A 17,725-nucleotide genomic window follows, 5' to 3' on the forward strand; every position below is an offset into this window, starting at 1 on the left:
CTGTGTCTATTCAGTACCAACCAGACTTCTATTGGCCTTGGTGATAGCAACGCTGGGAAGTGAACCCCGATGGCTTGTCCACACAATACCGGCTTTCTGCCCCGGAGTTCTCCTTCTTCTCTTGGGCTCTTATGACAAAGTCCGAAGGACTTTTAGGAGGTGCCGCTGCTTCTGCATGTACCCTTGAAGTGAAAAAACTGGGCTAGTTTTGTATCGCTGTGGTACCTATCAACAGCCCATGGACAGCCAACTCCATTGCTTTGAGGCTCTGACTAGGCAGACCATAGCGAAGGACAGGGCAGGGCAAAACTGAGCATTCCCATAGCATCCAGGAAGACAGGGAGGCTAGGGACAAAATGGACCCTTCAAGGCATGCTCCATGGAGCCACTCTCCACTGAAGCCTCACCTCTGAACACGGCGCCAAACCTTCAGCACACAGGCCTGACTCACAGGATTCTTCCATCTAAACCATTCTTTTCTTTGAATGTTGTTTTTCTAATTACATGCAAAGACCTTATTAAGTGAAATACTAGTGGGTGTCGATGATCTGGAAATGCTCTCCCAAAGTCCATTATAAAGATGACAGTCACTTTGTCCTCTGGGAGAGAGATGGGCTATGTCTGGGTCAATAATGAGTGGAATACAAAATGGATTCTTAATCTCACTAGTAGTTGTTTCTTAAGAGCACAAGATTTTTATTTGAGAAAAGAGCGGCTCTGTTAGGCTTTATTGTAGACTCGTTTCCCAGCGATGGTCATTGTGGTATTCCTGGCTCTTCTAGAATACTGTCAAAGCCTCTTACACAATGCACCTGCTTCTTACCCTCCTCGGCAGGTGCCGCTGGGATTGTGGACTGGCAGAGATCACTGTATACCCTGTTAATTGCCATGTTTAAATTAGCATAGTGTCTTAACTAGGCTTTCTAGCGCTGGAAAACCATGACCAAAAATAAAGCCAGGGAAGAAAGGGTTTATTTGGCTGACACTTCCACACTGTACCCCATCACTGAAGATGTCAGGGCAGGAATCTGGAGGCAGGAGCTGACGCAGAGGCCATGGAGGGGAGCTGCTTACTGGCTTGTTCCCCAGGGTTTGCTCAGCCTGCTTTCTTATAGAACCCAGGGCCACCAACCCAGGAGTGGTACCATCCAAAATGGGCTGGGCCCTCCCCCATGAATTACTAATTAAGAAAATGCCTTACACTCTTGCCCACAGCTGGCTCTTATGGAGGCATCTCCTCAGTTCAGGTTCCCTCCTCTCAGATGGCTTTAGGTTCTCTCAAGTTGACATGAAAGTCTCCAGCGCACAGAAGAAACGGGGTTCAGTACGGCAATTCTATGTATGCTTCACTTTTGTTGATTCTCTTCTGGCTTCCCCCCATTCCCCGCCCACCTCTTGTTGGCCTGTTTCTTCCCCCAGTAGCCCCTTCTGGTTTGGAGCCATGTGAATTCTAGAACCCTCTGCCCACCCACCCTTTACGAGCTCTTTTCTCCCTTTCTTGGTACCTTTCTACTTTCACGACCTACATTTCCTCCCTCCCTCCTTCCTTCCCTCCATCCCTCCCTCCCTCTCTTTCTCTCTTTTTTTCTTCTCTTTTTCTTCTTCTTCACTTTCTCTTTCTCTTACATTCTCTCTTTTTCTTTCTCTCTTTCAGAAACACAATAATTTTGAAATGCCTCACAGCAAAGAGTAAAGAATCAACTACAGAGTGGGAGAAAAATCTTTGCCAGCTATAATTCAGACACACGATTAACATAAAGGACTTCAAAAATTAAACACCCAACAAACCTTCCAGCTGCGTGAGATGAACAGAGAGCCCTTGAAAGAAGAAATATGAGTTGTCTGTGAGTGGTTCCTAGTGTTCAACACCCTCACCCATCAGGAAAAGGCAAATCAAAGCTATGTTGAGGTTTTTACCTCACTCCAGTCAGAATGGCTAAAATCAAGGGGAAAAGACAGCAAACAGGGCTGAAGCTATAAAGAGGGGCCCTTGGACAAAGTCAGTGATGTGCACACTGGTGCGGCCACTGCGGAAATCAGTGTAGAGGTTCCTCAAAAATCCAAAAATAGAGCCACTGTATGACCGACCCAGCTGCCACTCCTGGGCACACGCCCAAAGGGCTCGAGTGCTGTCGTGGAGACACTTGTACACACGTGCTCATCGCTGCACGAGCGAGAAGACAGAACCCCCTGGACGTCTGTCTCAGTAACCTTTCTCACTGGTGTGCCAAAACAGGCAACTCCAGAAAGAAAGGGTTTCTTCTGGCCCACAGTTCAGCTCAAGAAGGATTCCGCTGTGACCAGGAAGCTGAAGTGGCAGGAGCTTGAGGCAGCCGGTCGCACAGTATCCAACCAGGAAACGGAAGGAAGGATCGATGTATCGCTCAACTCACGCCGCCCACTTTAAACAAGTCCTCTGCCTAGGGAGCAGTCTCACCCACAGTTAAGGTGGGTCTTCCCACATCAGCACAGTCAGGATAAGCCCCCACGGGCTCACCCAGAGACCCATCTCCCAGGCAGCTGTCCAGGCAGGTGGAATCAGGCATCTCTGGCCTCTCCCTGTCCACTCCTCTTGGCTTCTCTCTTTCTCCTCTTCTCTCCCCAGCACCCCAGTGCTCTCTACTGGCCCCCAGCCTGGACTGTGGGTTTCCCAGAAGACAGTGGAGCCCTAGCAGAGGCACAGCCAGCGGACTTTGAGAGGGGGTTCCTTCCAGAGGAATCACAGGGCTTCCGTTAGGCCCCACCTCCTGACAGTACCCCAGCTCTTCACGGGTGCCCCACGCTGGTGCTGACACCTTTAACATGTGAGCCACCAACAGACACCTGAGATCCAAACCACAGCAAATACAAACATTTATATCAGAGAGCGACGGGTGCCTCAAATAAAACAAAGGAGAGGATACCAACTTCGAGAGTACAACTCTTGAGCAGGTTGGGGTGGTTGTTCGGCATGAACCACCCAACCTATCCATCACACCATCGCTGGTCCATCATTCCCAGGACCCAGAATCCCAGTGGGTATCTTTTTCCTTCTCACAATGCACTCCATGGGGGAGGCATCCCCTCCAGATGTATGCTGCCTTTTACAACGGCTACAGTTCAGCTGTCCGGCCCGCTTGCCGTGAGCATCTGTCACCTGTGCACTGAACAGGACGGGACACTCTCCAAAGATAGCCACAGAACACATGACATCAGCTGCTGAGAGAGCCATGTCAGAGCTCCGAGAGCAGGGGCGGTTAAGAGCACGTGTGCACCGGTCCTTCCTGGGGCCTCGCTTCTCTATATAAGGCTGTGCACAGGTCCTTCCTGGGGCCTCGCTTCTCTATATAAGGCTGTGCAGCCACGAGCACATTCAAGCCTTCAGAATCACCAGCAGGATTTGATGCTGCTATCTTTGGAAACAGCGTGCGCCTTTTGAGCCCACCTGGGGTTATCTGTGGGCAGTGTACTCACCTTATAAAGAGACACACATGGCCACGCCACTCAGACCAAAGGAATTCAGACACATCGCCTCAGAACTCCGAAAATAATACTCCTCATTTAGGGAGCAGGGGGAGAGGCTCAGAGCTCAGCTCCACTTGCTAGAATGCAGCAATAAAAAACAATTTAGGAAGTATGTATGCTAACAAATACAGATCCACGTCCTCCACCTAGGGGTGGGAAACCACGTGTCCATCAGAAGGGCTGGACTTCTGCAATTAGCAGCTTCTGCAGCTGTGGGCACTGGTGGACCACAGAACACACTTTAATACCCTCAAACGTAGGACCTAATGTGCAAGCCATCTGACGGCTACTAAGGAAGGGTAGAAGACAGGGATTCTTGAGAGGCAAGGGGTTAATAAGCAATGTCTGGGTCAACCTTTGTAGACTCCTCCTGTTCATCAGGACTTGAACTCTTATTTCCACCATGCCGATCTAAAGTCCCTAGTCACACCAGGCTGTGACTCCAATCGGGGAATCACTCCAGCCCTCAGCAGAGAAGCTTCTCCCTGCAGCAGATGGGAACTAACACAGAGACCCACAACCGGACAGCGCAGGGAGGGAGAGACTCTGGAGCACCCAGCCCTAAACGGGGTCTTCATCAGAGCCCTCTCCTCAGGGCTCAGGGAATCTCCACAGGAGAGGCTGGGAGAGCGAGAGTGGGTGATAAGGAAATGGGGTCTGCCAGATACCGCGGGACAGGCATGGGGCCTGCCAGATACCGCGGGACTGGTGCACGTATGAACTCGGAGACTGGCGGCATACAGAAGACAAGCCAGAGCGGGTCAACCAGACAGGGTCCCAGCACTGGGAGGAGCAGAGAGTCCCATCTCTTACCAAGAAGCTGTTTGCCTCTGATAGGTGCTGGGGGGCACATCAGTTTTCCCCAGCGATACAGTCACTGACTGTACTGACACACTCCAGGGCAGGCCCCATACCTAGGAGACACTGGCCAATGCAAAACAGACTTCCATGTTTTTTATGGGTGAGTGTTTTTTGTTTGCTTTGTTTTTTTTTGTTTGTTTGTTGTTGTTTTTTTACCTCATTGATTTTTCTTTAGGATTTTGTTTTGATTTTTGTTTTCTGTGTTTAAGTGTTTTGTTTTTTGAGAGAGAGGGAAAATGTAAAGTTGGTTGGGTAGGGAGGTGGGGAGAATCTGGAAGGAGTTGGTGGAGAGAAAAGAATATAATCAAAAGATATTGTATGGAAAAACTTTTAATAACTGTTCCTAATTCCCTAGGGCAGTGGTTCTCAACCTTCCTGATGCAGCAACCCTTGGGCACAGCTCCTCATGTTGTGGTGATCCCAACCGTAAAATTATTTCCATTGCTACTTCATAACTGTAATTTTGCCGCCATTATGAATTGTAATGCAAATAGCTGTGTTTTCCAGTGGTCTTAGTGACCCCTGTGAAAGGGTCACCTGACCCCCAAGAGGGTCGAGACACACAGGTCACTGCCCTAGATCAAATGTCCCTTTCTCTTGATCCTCAGTGCCAATCCGCTGATATTTGTAATAAAACCAAACGTGAGAAAAAAGAGAATCATGACTATGAATATATAGTCACAAATATATATCTCACAAATATATAGTCACAAATATTCTCTAGAATATAGATCTCTAATGTTAGAGTGACCATTCGTAAGTGCAGATGGGTGCCCCTACCTTCACAGTCTTGATGCCTACATTCTTGGCCTCTGTGGTGGTTTGCATAGGAATGCCCCCCACAGACTCATGTGTTTGAACGTTTGACCCTAGGGGTGGCACTATTAGGAGGTGTGGCCTTGGTAGAGGAAATGTGTCACTGTGGGCAGACTTTGAGATTTAGATGTTCAAGCCAGGAGGCCTAGCGGGACAGTCTCCTGGTGCCTGTGGACCAAGATGTACAACTCTCAGCTCCTTCTCCAGCACCAGGTCTGCCTGCACACTGCCATGCTTCTCACCGTGATGACAATGGATGAAACCTCTGAACCTGTAAGCCAACCCCAATTAAATGTTTTCCTTTATAAGAGTTGCCGTGGTCTCTTGACAGCCAATAAGGCCCTAACTAAGACAGCCTCCATGTTGTCTGCAGGAAATGGAAAATGAGTTTCTCCATCTGGTACATGTTGTTGAGTTTAGTTTAAGGCAGGCCCACCCTCGTGTCCCTACCCAGGGCGCTCCATCTCTTTGGTCCTCCAGGCCCTGATGCACCCCTTGACATACATCTGGCACACACTTGCATGTCTGACACACACAGAAACAGCAGCTCACATGCCTGTGTCCAGCAGCACTCCGGAAGATGGTCTGTACCAAGTGTGGCAGAAAATGGAAAGCCAGCCCCTTGGGTTTATAGCCTACAAAATGTTAAGCCAAAAACTCAGGTGTGGCCCTCCACCCCAGACTTCCAGGGCCCTGCATTTGACAAACACCTTCCTAACGCTTCACGAGGAGTTCTCAAGCATGGGGTAGGACCATAGCCCAGAGCATACGCCGGAATAACTACATTCTCATAACGAGGCACAGGGTGACTGGCAACGTGTTTGCTGCAGCTGTGAACTGACATGCATGCAACAGCATGGGCCAGTGCAGTGCTAAATCCCAACAGCCACTCCCCAGAGCCCCTTTCCCGAAATGAATCCCAATCTGGGGTGTGTGCTTTCTGTAGTAACTGATGCCTTCTAGAACAAACCCGTGCTGGGCTAATTACAGTTTCTATTTTTAAATTCATCTCCATTCTTCTTCCCCAACCCAGCGCTGCTCCAGGACACCAGCAATAAAATCCTATTGCTGCTAATGGCACAGCCTGTGCAGGCTCTAGATGACTCGTTTGCTGCCCGCTGGGAGGCCCCTGTGCCCCGGCACACAAAGACCCAACGCGTGCCTTTGAAGGAGCCATACACAAAGCCATACAAACAACGACACAGAGCTCTGGGACTATGTCCCACTTAGGAGCCCAAGAGTGAGGCAGGATCCTAGTTGGCCCATCCCTCCCAGAGGCCACCATGCTGCTTCACAGTGGGTCTGTGGAGACAGGCCATGACATGTGTGTAAATCATCTCTCTAGAGCCTCTGGGCTGTGTCAGAGGGAGCCCACGGCACAGAGGAGCCTCCTAAACGCTGCTCAGGCATTGGGCTGAAAGCAGAGTCTCACCAGATCCACCTGATGTCTGTCCTTCCCACCACAGGAATGAGTGGGACTGACGGACAAGGCCCCCAAGTGAGAACTGGCTCTCCATGGCAAGCAACCCAGGAAGCCATTCACTGGCTTCCTGACCTTGAGCTGTTGCATCAAAGTGACAAAAGGAGGGATTTAGGTGACAGAACTGTCTTCTTTAACAGCTCCGAGGGATTTACATCTGACTTCGACATTATCAGCAGGGTTGTGCTCCTCAAAATCACCAGACTCGCCTTGCAGGCCAGGCGGCTGTACACATCCCCAGGGTCTGTCTTCTCTTCATATGCATTCCTGGAACGTCCAGAGGCCACTTCTACAAACAGACCGAGCACCCTGGATTAGGATCCACCCTAACCCATTATTGCCCATTGCCAAGAAGTAGTCTCAGCATGGGTCATTTGTTCTGTCTCGTGGTGGGTAGACCACTCCAGTGTGTCTCAGGATCTATTGAGCAAGGTGCCTTGAAAGGACCAGGGAGTCTGGAGGAGGTACCTGCCCAGGTTCCATGCCTGTGACATCACTGTACCATGGAGTCTGTGCAGACCCACCTAGCCCCTGACCCTAAGCCTGGGGGACCCCTGCACAGTCTTCCTTTTCTCTCCACCAGAGTGGGCTCAGGTGTGCAGAGGGAAAGAGGAGAAGCCCATCCTAGAGCCCCCTTCAAAAGACACCAGAGAGCCCCTGTTTACAAGAGAGATGGCACTTGGTCTCTGCTATATTAAAACTGAGAATATGTTTGAATTTAAAAAAAATTCAGTGCACATATACATGACATTCCTATGAAAAATAACTTCAATCTCCAAAAGAAAAGAAAAATTTCAAGCATGGCATTAAGTGTCAGACGAATTCCAAGTCTCCCTTCTGTGGGTCAGCTGCTCCTCTGTCACATGTCATAGATTCCCTGAAAAAGTGCACAAGAGGGAAGAAGAAAGTAGAACAGCCTTATCATGAAGAAAACATTTGCCCGAGACCATGACCACAGGTCCTTAGTGTGTCCTTAGGCAGGGGTCATACCAACTCCACGGTCCCAGCAGGAGTACCGACGCTTAGAGAGTGTGGGCTCGTCACAGGAAGGCACAGTGAACCAACCACAAGAGGACACAGGTCAGGGCCACCCTAGTCAAAGAGAAAACGCACAGCTCAGATGTTAGGAGAAAACCCCAAGTCTGAGCAAAAAGAGGAGACTTAAATTCATGCCAAAGCTAGGGACTTTGAATCCTCTACCTCCTGACCTCAATTTTCATGGGGAGCCTGTAACCCCTGGACTAGGGAATGAGAGATAGCCTGGAGGATACCTGAAGCTCATTGGCCAGTGAGTCTAACAATTTGATTGGCTCTGGGTTCAGGGAGAGGCTTTTTCCAAGGCAGTGAAGTTGAGAATGATCAATCAAAGACCTGTGGTCAACCTCTGCCCTCACACAGGTGCCCTCACACACAGGTGCACTTACACACAGGTGTCCTCACACACAGGTGCCCTCACACACAGGTGCCCTTACACAGGCGTCCTCACACACAGGTGCCCTCACACACATGTGCCCTCACACAGGTGCCCTCGCATAGCTGTGCTCACACACAGGTGCCCTCACATACAGGTGCACTCAAACAAGGTACCCTCAACAGGTGCCCTCACACACAGGTGCACTTACACACAGGTGTCCTCACACACAGGTGCACTCACACACAAGTGTCCTCACACACAGGTGCCCTCACACAGGTGTCCTCATACACAGGTGCCCTCACACACAGGTGCACTCACACCAGAACATACATGTGTATACACTAACACTACCGACACCTATACACAGGATTGGGAAGATAGCTCAGTGGTTAGGAGCACACACTGCTCTTGCACAAGTCCCGATTCAGTTCCTACAGCCCATCAGGTGGCTCACAACTGCCTGTAACCGCAGCTCCGGGAGGTCTAACGCCCTCTCGTGGCCTCCAAGACCCCTGCACTTGTGTGTGTATCCCTACACACAGAAGCGTAATAAACACGTTATCCCCCTCATCATTTGTTAGTTCTGCTTTCCCTAGTCAGTTCCAAGGTTCTCAGCAGGTGCTTAGAGGCAATGGAGGTCAGCACAGCCCACAGCCCCCAGTACAGAACCCTCCTGGGGCTGGCAAAGTCCCTAGCTCTTCCAGCCCACTGCCTCTTCCCACCCCCACCCTCCACCACTGTCTTTCTTTCTCCACTGCCCATGTTGTCCTCCTCTTCCTCCCACTGACTTCAGCTACCTGGATAATGGTTTCCCAGAGCATTCTAAAAGGGAAAAGTGGTGAACCCCATGGATGGAAAAGAGCTGACTTTATGTTAGGTCTGCAAATTTCACCAAAGAAGCAATGGATGTCCTTCAAGTCTACATTTAATTTTTAATTCTATATAAAATGTTTGTGTTGGGAATGTTTTAATAGAAACTGCCAGTACTATATAATGTGATATGTGATCGAGGGAATAATTTCTTTACCTCTATTTGTTTGTTTGGTGTGTGTGTGTGTGCACGCGCGCACGTGTCACAACGCACGTGTGGAGGTCAGAGCATGACTAGAAGGAGTTCATTCTCTCCTGTGTGCGTCCCAGGGAAGGAACTCAGGTCTTAAGGAGTGCAACCAGCTCCTTTACCCACTGCACCATCGAGCTGGCCCTTGGACGAGTTCATTTTTAACTAAGAGTTGGTGAATCGTACTAAGTTTTCAGAAGCTGTGTTATAAATTATTTTGAAGTGTAAAAGAGCAAGAGGGACCAGGGTTGTGGTTCAGCTGTAACAAGATTGTTCTACGTGATAGAGTCTTCGGGGGGCGGGGCTTCATTGTCCCCCCCACACACACAGTACAACGTTGAGTGAGAGACCCGAGATCTGTGCCTATGAAACGAAAGGTTCAAAGGGACTTCAAGCTGGGTAGCGTGCTTGCCTGGCATCCTGGAAGGCATGGTGGCACACGTCAGCAATCCCCGCACTCCAGAGGCAGAGACAGGAAGATCGTAAATTCAAGCTTGGCTTTGTAGCAAATTAAAGACCAGTCCAGGCTAAAAGAGAGAAGGAGAGGAAGAGGCTAAGAAAGGAAAGAGGGAAGGGAGGGAAGAGGAGGGCAAAAGGAGGTCCCTGCCAGTGGCACTCATTCCGTAGTGCAGGAAGATGAAAGAAGCCCAAAACTGAAAAGCAGGTAAATTTGCGATAAAATGTTTAAAACAGATTATTAATTCCAAATGCTGGGAAGCATTAAAACTTGATCGTCATGATTGCAAAAAAATGACAACCTGTCCAAACTCTTCGCTGAACAAAGGGGGAAACTGAGGCCCGAGAGGTAAATCAGCGGGTGGGGAAAGGAAGTACCCAGACTGCCCTTCTCTGTCACCGGTGCCTTTCGTGCCCGCTAACTCCTGGGGAAACTCCAATTCCCTGGGATGAGACTGTCTCCACCGTGGGGCCGTTTAGAGCTGAGTGAGAAAAAACTTACCAAGCTCACGGGGGACAACTGAGGAGCATCGGCTGACGGTTTGTGAGTGGATTTCTTACTTTTTCTCACGTAGATTCGTCCAGATAACTTGTTCCATGACCGGGAGGAAGGCGGTTAGGGTTTTCTGGCACTAGATATCTCAATAATCCCATGCGCCCCCTGCTCTCCAAGCCCTTGACAGATGCAAGCTAGAAAGGCCTCTCCTCCCGCCTGTGAATAGCCCGGCAAAGAGCTCCTAATGGCCTGGCCCATTAATCAGGCCAAGCCATAAATTTCCCGCCTCATTGCCCCGTGGAGAATCCTTCCGGAAGAAGTCAGGCTGCCGTAGCTGTGGAGCCCTGGCAGGGGATGGACATCTGGGGTCGGTCTCCACTGCGTATTGGAAAGGCTCAGCAAGTGGACCTCGAGGGGCATTCTAGACCCCGAGGTACCTGCTTTTTACGCCGTGTGACCTTCGACAAGCCTCTTGACCGCTCTTGCCTCTTCATTTCTCAGTGGTTAAAAGCATCGAGGGGCAGGTCTTTCAGAAGACCTGGGTTCGAGTCCTAGCACCCACACTGTGGCTCACAAGCATTTGTAACTCTAGTTCCAGGAAATCTGATGCCCTTTTCTGAGTGCTGGCACCAAGGCACTAAAAGGTGCTTAGACACACACATGAAACACCCATACACATAAAATAATAAAATTCATTTAAAAAAAAAAACTCAGGTTGTTTAGAAGGCTAGTAAGATGGAGTATATGAACTAGGAGGTGATATTAAAAGTTTGGGGTAAAAGAAATAGATCAACCTAGACCACAAGCGAGTTCCACCCAAAAACCTTCGCCCTGGCATTACTAGCATTGCCCTGGCTTGCTGGGAATAAGGCCCCGCCCTTCCCACCTACGTAACTAAAACACCATTTGACCAACGTGTGCCAGCATGAGAATGAATGTCTCCAGATCCAAAGGGCCTGGAACTTGCTATGAACCAAACCTATTTCTGCTTTTTCTCTGAAAAGCAAAACCAAGCAGGACGCACGCGCGCAGAGGACCCTGGCGAGCTGCCGAGGCTGCGTCCTGAGTCGGCCTGTTCTCAGCATCCCCGCCAGGGGGCGCTGCGGTCTCCGCTGTGCTCCTCGCAGGGCGTGGCTCCCGGGGCTGCCCTGCTGGTGATCAGGTACGCTGTGTGTGTCTGTGTGTGTGTGTGTGTGTGTGTGTGTGTGTGTGTGTGTGTGTGTGTGTGTGTGTGTGTGAGTGTGTGTGTGTGTGTGTGTGTGCGCGCGCGCCAAGGTTCAGGGTACGTGACGGGTACCAAGCCCCAGGTGCTGGAGGTTTCCAGGGGAAGGTTGTCATACCTGTACAATTCGCATGTGCTATCCTAAGGCTTCAGTCTGAAACCGCGTGGGCTCCTGATCATGCCAAAAATCCAAGCTGAGACTCCTTGCAGGGATGTTTCTGCTGCGGTTCCTTGCAAGGATGCTTCGTTGCTCCTCACACTGTAACACTCTATTTTTGGCCAGATCGCTGCATCTCTGAGGCAAGTCCTCAGAGAGATGGGATCCACAGTGATGATCCAGGTAGCCATCCTGGAATAAAAAGGGGCTTCCATCCATCCTAACCTGGGAGCGGGGGGGGGGGGGGGGGAACGGGGGACGGGGGACGGGGGACAGGGGACAGAGTATGACATGAAGCTTTGAAAATTTTGGTAATTTCACAGGTAGGTGTTTGTGTGTCTGTGTGTTTGTGTTAATTTCACAGTAAGTGATATGTATGTGATGGCTGACAGTGTAGCTCAGAGGGAGGGCTCATGACTAGCATGTGCCAGGCTCTAGGTTCAATCCCCAGTACCAACAAAAGAATACATTAATGAAACAAAATCACGAGGCATAGACGAGTGTTTAACTTGGCTTGGAGAATGTGCACCAGTTCATTCCCAAGCCATATTTGTGAACATCCGTGACTGTCAGAGCAGTGGCCTCATCCTTTGCTGGTTTTGTTTTCTCTTTGGAGACAGGGTCTTAAGGTGTAGCCTTGGTTCACTAGTAGAGCAGTGTGGAACTCAGGTATCTTCCTGTCTCTGCCTCAAAGTGCTGAGATCAAAATTGTGGCCACCACATCCTCAACATCATCTAGTGTGAAGTCTCTAATTCTAGCCCTTCTCCGAGGATATAATGTCTGTCTGTCTGTCTGTCTGTCTGTCTGTCTGTCTGTCTCTCTCTCTCTCTCTCTCTCTCTCTCACACACACACACACACACACACACACTGCTCATATACAAATGAAGACACTTGGGAGGCAGGAGGACCTGGAATTCAAAGCTAGCCTGGGCTACATGAGACTATCTCAAGTTCTTTCCTAATGAGGGCGGGGAGCTGGCATGTGGATTAATTGGAAGCTGTGCTTGCCCTAGCATACTGATTGCCCTTGGCTAAGTCTCCTGCACAGCACAAAACTGGGTGTGATGGCGCGTACCTACAAGTCCAGCCCTGGGGAAGTGAAGGTCATCCTAAGCCACAAACAAATTCACAATCAGCCTGAGAAAGCCCTCAAAAATGAAATAAATGAGCAATAAACAAGTGACTCATAAACTAAAAACTTTAAGCAGCATCATACTGTAGTTTAATTCTGCATACTAACAGTTCCTGAGACTTGGAGCTGTCTCGAGGCATCTCTGACAGAGAACACAGACAGATGAAAAGTCGTTATTCTCACCAGCTGTACCAAATCATGTAGCCCCAAGCCTTGCCATTCCTGGCTTTTTATGCACTAAAACAACATCCTGGCATGGCACACATCAATTAGCAAGAAAAGTTATCAATAAGCAGGTTACAAAAGCCAAGAAAGCAAAGTTGGTACACTTAGGGGCTTTCCTAGAGTTGCGTGCTAGGATGGATTCAGTCTTTGCTCTCATTTTGGCCGGTGAGTTCTTAGGTCACAATGCCTCAGCTGTCCTAAGCTCTGGGGGCTGTCACAGGGCTTCTCAGAGACTGTTAGTGCTCCACTTGGAACTGGTCCAATGAAGTCCTCCCCACCGCCCCCCCGCGCCAGCTAGGTTACTTTCTTATTTCAAAGCTTTTTCTGGAAGTGTTACTTTATTTTTCCAATGAAGTGCCTCCCCCAAAAAAAAGCTGAGTTACTTTATTTTAAAGCTTTTTCTTTCTGGAAGTGTTACCTTATTTTTTCTTCTTCTATCATGTTATACTTCTGTGATGAAAATCCAATCCAAGCAGGTTTATCCAGCGGGAGATAGCCTTGGGGAAATAACCCTGTCCTGTGGCCACCAAGCTGCTTCGGTGGCACCAGTTGGCATGGCCACTTCTCTCTGCTTTCCCAACTATCTTTGCAACAATTCCCGACACAGGAGCCAGTGGGCTCTATTTCTGATTTCTGGAATCTTGATTCCACTCCAACAACCTGTTTGCCTCATTCTCTACCAATACTCAGCATCTCAATTGCTCTGTGTATGTTTACAGAAAATTTCAAAATTGGATTGTGTCACTTAGCCAACTCTGCTATGCCTTCAAAATAGTTTTGCACATTCTTTTTTTTTTTAAGATTTATTTAGTGTGTATACAGTGTTCTGTCTGCATGTGCACCGGCAGGCCAGAAGAAGGCGCCAGACCTTCAGATGGTTGCGAGCCACCAAGTGGATGCTGGGAGTTGAACTCAGGACCTCTGGAAGAGCAGCCAGTGCTCTTAACCACTGAGCCCTCTTTCCAACTCCAGTTTTGCACATTCTTAAAACACCTCTCAAAATTGCATTTCTATAAAAATTTTGTGACCACCTTGATAAACTCTACAGAAAAGCAACCTGGAACTTTATTGGGATTATGTTGACTCTTTAAATCAAGTAGGGGAAAAAGAGAAAAAAAAAGTGACCATTTCAAGCAATCTGCACGCCATACCACTCTCTTTAGGTTCAACCTTAATTTCATTTGTTTATTTAGTGTACATGTGCACATGCACAAAAGTGCCGCAGCACACATGTGGGGGTCAGAGCTGATTCAACGAGGGGGACGGGGAGGGGCGGGGAGGGGCGGGCAGGAGTGAGCAAGCCGAGCACTGGCGTCTCACTAAGTGATAATCCGACTCTAGCACCAGTGCTCCGCTCTCCTTAGTAAACTCTTTTCCACACAGGCCACCCCACGGTAGGACAGGGAGATGACTGACAGTTAGGAGCACTTACTGCCTTTGCGGAGGACCTGAGGCCAGTTTCCTCCACCCAAGGTACCCAAGTCAGGCGGCCAGAGCACAACCGCCTGAAACTCCTGCAGCGACGAAACTGATGTTCTCTTCTGGCCTCTAAGGGTACCTGCACACATGTGGCACACACACGCATGCATACACGTGCACGCACACACATATGAATAAATATATTTAAGTGCAAATAATTCATGAAAAATCTAAAAAGCATGTGAGTATTTATACAACCCCGAAGTAGGGCAAATGTCTGTTTTAGCAAGATAGAAAAGATAAAAATCATGAAGGAAATAATTGACATCTAATTATGTAAAAGTGAAAAATGCACATAGATCAAAGATACTGTAGAGAGCACGGACCGTGGCCCAGCTATCAGAGGGTCTGCTGAGCACACACAGCACCGCACAACAAGGGACGGTGGCTCGTACCTTCAACCCTAGCACTGGGAAGGTAGAAACAGGAAGATCAGAAGTTCAAGATCATCCTGCACTACACAGTGAGTTTAGTCAGCCTGGGCAACATGGGACCCTGTCTTTAAAACAAACAAAAATACTGTAAACAAAGGAAAACTAGAAACCTGAACACCAGATATTTGAAGCAAATCTGCATAAGGTGGATACGGCAACACTTAAAGCCATGGGGAAACAGGAGGGAGATGGTTTCCGGGCACCAGTACCCTCTGTGTCTATAAGTAAGTGCGTCTACAAAAGTCTTTGAACTTTCTATGTGTACTAAATATTTTGCAATAATTTTAAAATAATGAAAGCAACAAACCAAAAAGAAAAACCCGATAGGAAGCTGTCAGGCTGTCCAAGGACATTCTTATCACTTGCCAGTTAAAGTAGAGCTGGCAGCAGAGGCAGGGACCGGGCTGCCCAGCCACAGTCACCGGACAGCTCTTTCGGGTCCTCCGGAGATACTGTGTGCGTCAATTATGACGCACAATCTAGAACATCTGCACCTTTAAAAAGCAACCTTGTCCTTACTTATTCTAGATTAGCACATCCCCACAAACAAATTTTCAACATTTTGATAGTTTAACACATTTTTAAAAAAAAAACTCTTGTAGCTACTTTTTATTGCTGTGATAAACACTGTAACCAAAAGTAACTTAGAGAAGAAGAGTTTCCTTTGGCTTATGATCCCATGGGGAGGCCATAATGATGCGGAGGTGTGGCAACAGGAAGCGGGAGCAGGCTGAGCAATTGCATCTACAAACATAAACACGGAGCAGAGACACTGAAGTAGAGTGAGACAACCCTCCACGCCATCACAAACCACCCTCCATGGCGTACTTCCCCAACAAGGCTGGCTTTGAGCTTAGGGAAGGATAACAGCCTTTCCTGATGCCCCCACCCCAGTCCCTGGCTGAGAATTCCACAGTGAACGTCAGTTATCATTCATTCGTGGCAAGGGAAGGGTGACTCAAGGCAGCACCAAGAGCCCAGAGAACCAAACCATGGTGGCCTCTGCTCCTGTCACTATACAATCCCCTCCCTCACTGAACAGGGTTGCAGCAACGAAAGAGTCAAGCACAAATCACAGCGGTGTGGTGGCTTTGGGCCCCATGCTCTTCCATTAGTCCATCTGGCATCAAATAGGTGTGGTGTCCCTGGTCCGGAGACCCGGCAGAGATGGGATTAGAAAGATGGACCGTCTGGTTTTGTGGCAGACTGGGAATGTAGCTCAGTCAGCAGAGTGCTTGGCTGCACACTGAGACCCCTGGCACAGCATAAACCAGGCCCAAACTCAGAAGATCATCCTTAGCTATATTGGGAATTCAAAGGCTACACTGGACTCCTTCTCAAAACACAAACAAGAAAGGAGCACATGGTGATGGACAGAGGCTGCTGGAGACAGACAGCGGCCTGTGAGGAGATCTTAGGTGATACTCCAGCCCCAGCCAAGACTTCGATGACAGGAGCCCTGAGTGACCCTAGCAAGACCATCCCTTCCCCCTGTTCTCAAGTTTTTAACCCAGAAACTGAGACGTCAGAAATGCTTGGAGTTCAGAATCCTAACTAACCTATGGGGTTACCTCTTACACAGCAGTGGCCTCAAAGTATCTTCTGCACAACCCTTACCCATTGCAGAGTTACTGGGTACTTCCCCATGGAGAGAGGTTTAACCAAAGTCACCATCACCAGCAGAGAGCCACATTGAAAGCAGGCACCTTGCCAGGTGTGCAGGCACACACCTTTGATTCCAGCACAAGGAACAGAGGCAGGTAGATCTCTGCAAGTTTGAGGCCAGCCTGGTCTACATAGTAAGTTCCAGGTCAGCCAGAGCCATATGATGAGACTCTGCTTCAAAGGAATAAAATCAAGGCAGGTGTCTGATACACAGCAAGAACAACACATCACTCTGTGATGTCCTAGTCAAAACTGCTTAACCTTTGTGTACATGTAAAACAGCACAAGGGAGGGAGACAAAATGAATAGGAACGTCCAGGTTCGAGCAGAGGAGGAGACAGGACAGCCTCGTGCAACACGGGGTCCTGCATGGAAGTCCGCTCTGAAGTGTAGATCACCGGACAGGGGAAATGTCAGCAGTGTGTCCATTAGCTGGCACCCAGCATCAGTGCTGGCCTTGTTGGGCACAAGAAGACACTGGGACTCCACAGCACATCCACATCACAGGAAATCAGGGAGAATGCATGGAGCCTTTTACACTGTTTTTGCCATCGTTTCCATATTGTTTTTATTTGTGATGAGAGATTAATATTCAGAAATAAAATCAATGTTTTATTTACAAACACTTAAGTACTTCACAATCAGCAGCTACAAGAAAGAAAACAAAGCTAAAGGGTGCTCTCTGAACACAATGCAAATAACCTTAGTAGAGAACCTAGGGATGTAGGAAGCAACAATGAGCAAGCAAAGGGATAAAGTGAGCTGGTGAGATGGCTCAGTGGGTAAAGAAACTTACCAGCAAACCTGAGGACCCAAGTTCAAACCTCAGGAGCCACATGGTGGAAGCAGAGAATACATTCTCAGTCCCATATTCTCTCCCTCCTTCTCTCAAAATTAAATAAACTGAAACAGAGGCAAGAGTTCCAAGCTAGCCAGAGCTACACAGTAATATGCTGTCACAAACAGATAAAAAGGTCGGGGTGGGGAGAGGCAGAGGAGAGAAGGAAGGTGACAGATATAGATAGATCGTGTCTTTTTCACATTCCAACGTCGATCCATGTATGTCTGTTTCCCTTAGGGTCATCTTTGTTGTCTAGGTTCTCTGGGTTTGTGGCCTGTAGGCTGGTTTTTCTTTGCTTTATGTCTAAAAGCCACTTATGAGTGAGTACATATTATATTTATCTTTCTGGGTCTGGCTTATCTCACTCAATATGGTTTGCTCTAGATCCATGCATTTGCCTGCAAATTTCAAGATGTCATTATTTTTAACCACTATGTAGTAAGTTCTCCATTGTGTAAATGGACCATATTTTCTTTATCCA

This window comes from Myodes glareolus, chromosome 2 (genome assembly GCF_982192425.1).
Source record: "Myodes glareolus chromosome 2, mMyoGla1.1, whole genome shotgun sequence".
Taxonomy (NCBI): domain Eukaryota; kingdom Metazoa; phylum Chordata; class Mammalia; order Rodentia; family Cricetidae; genus Myodes; species Myodes glareolus.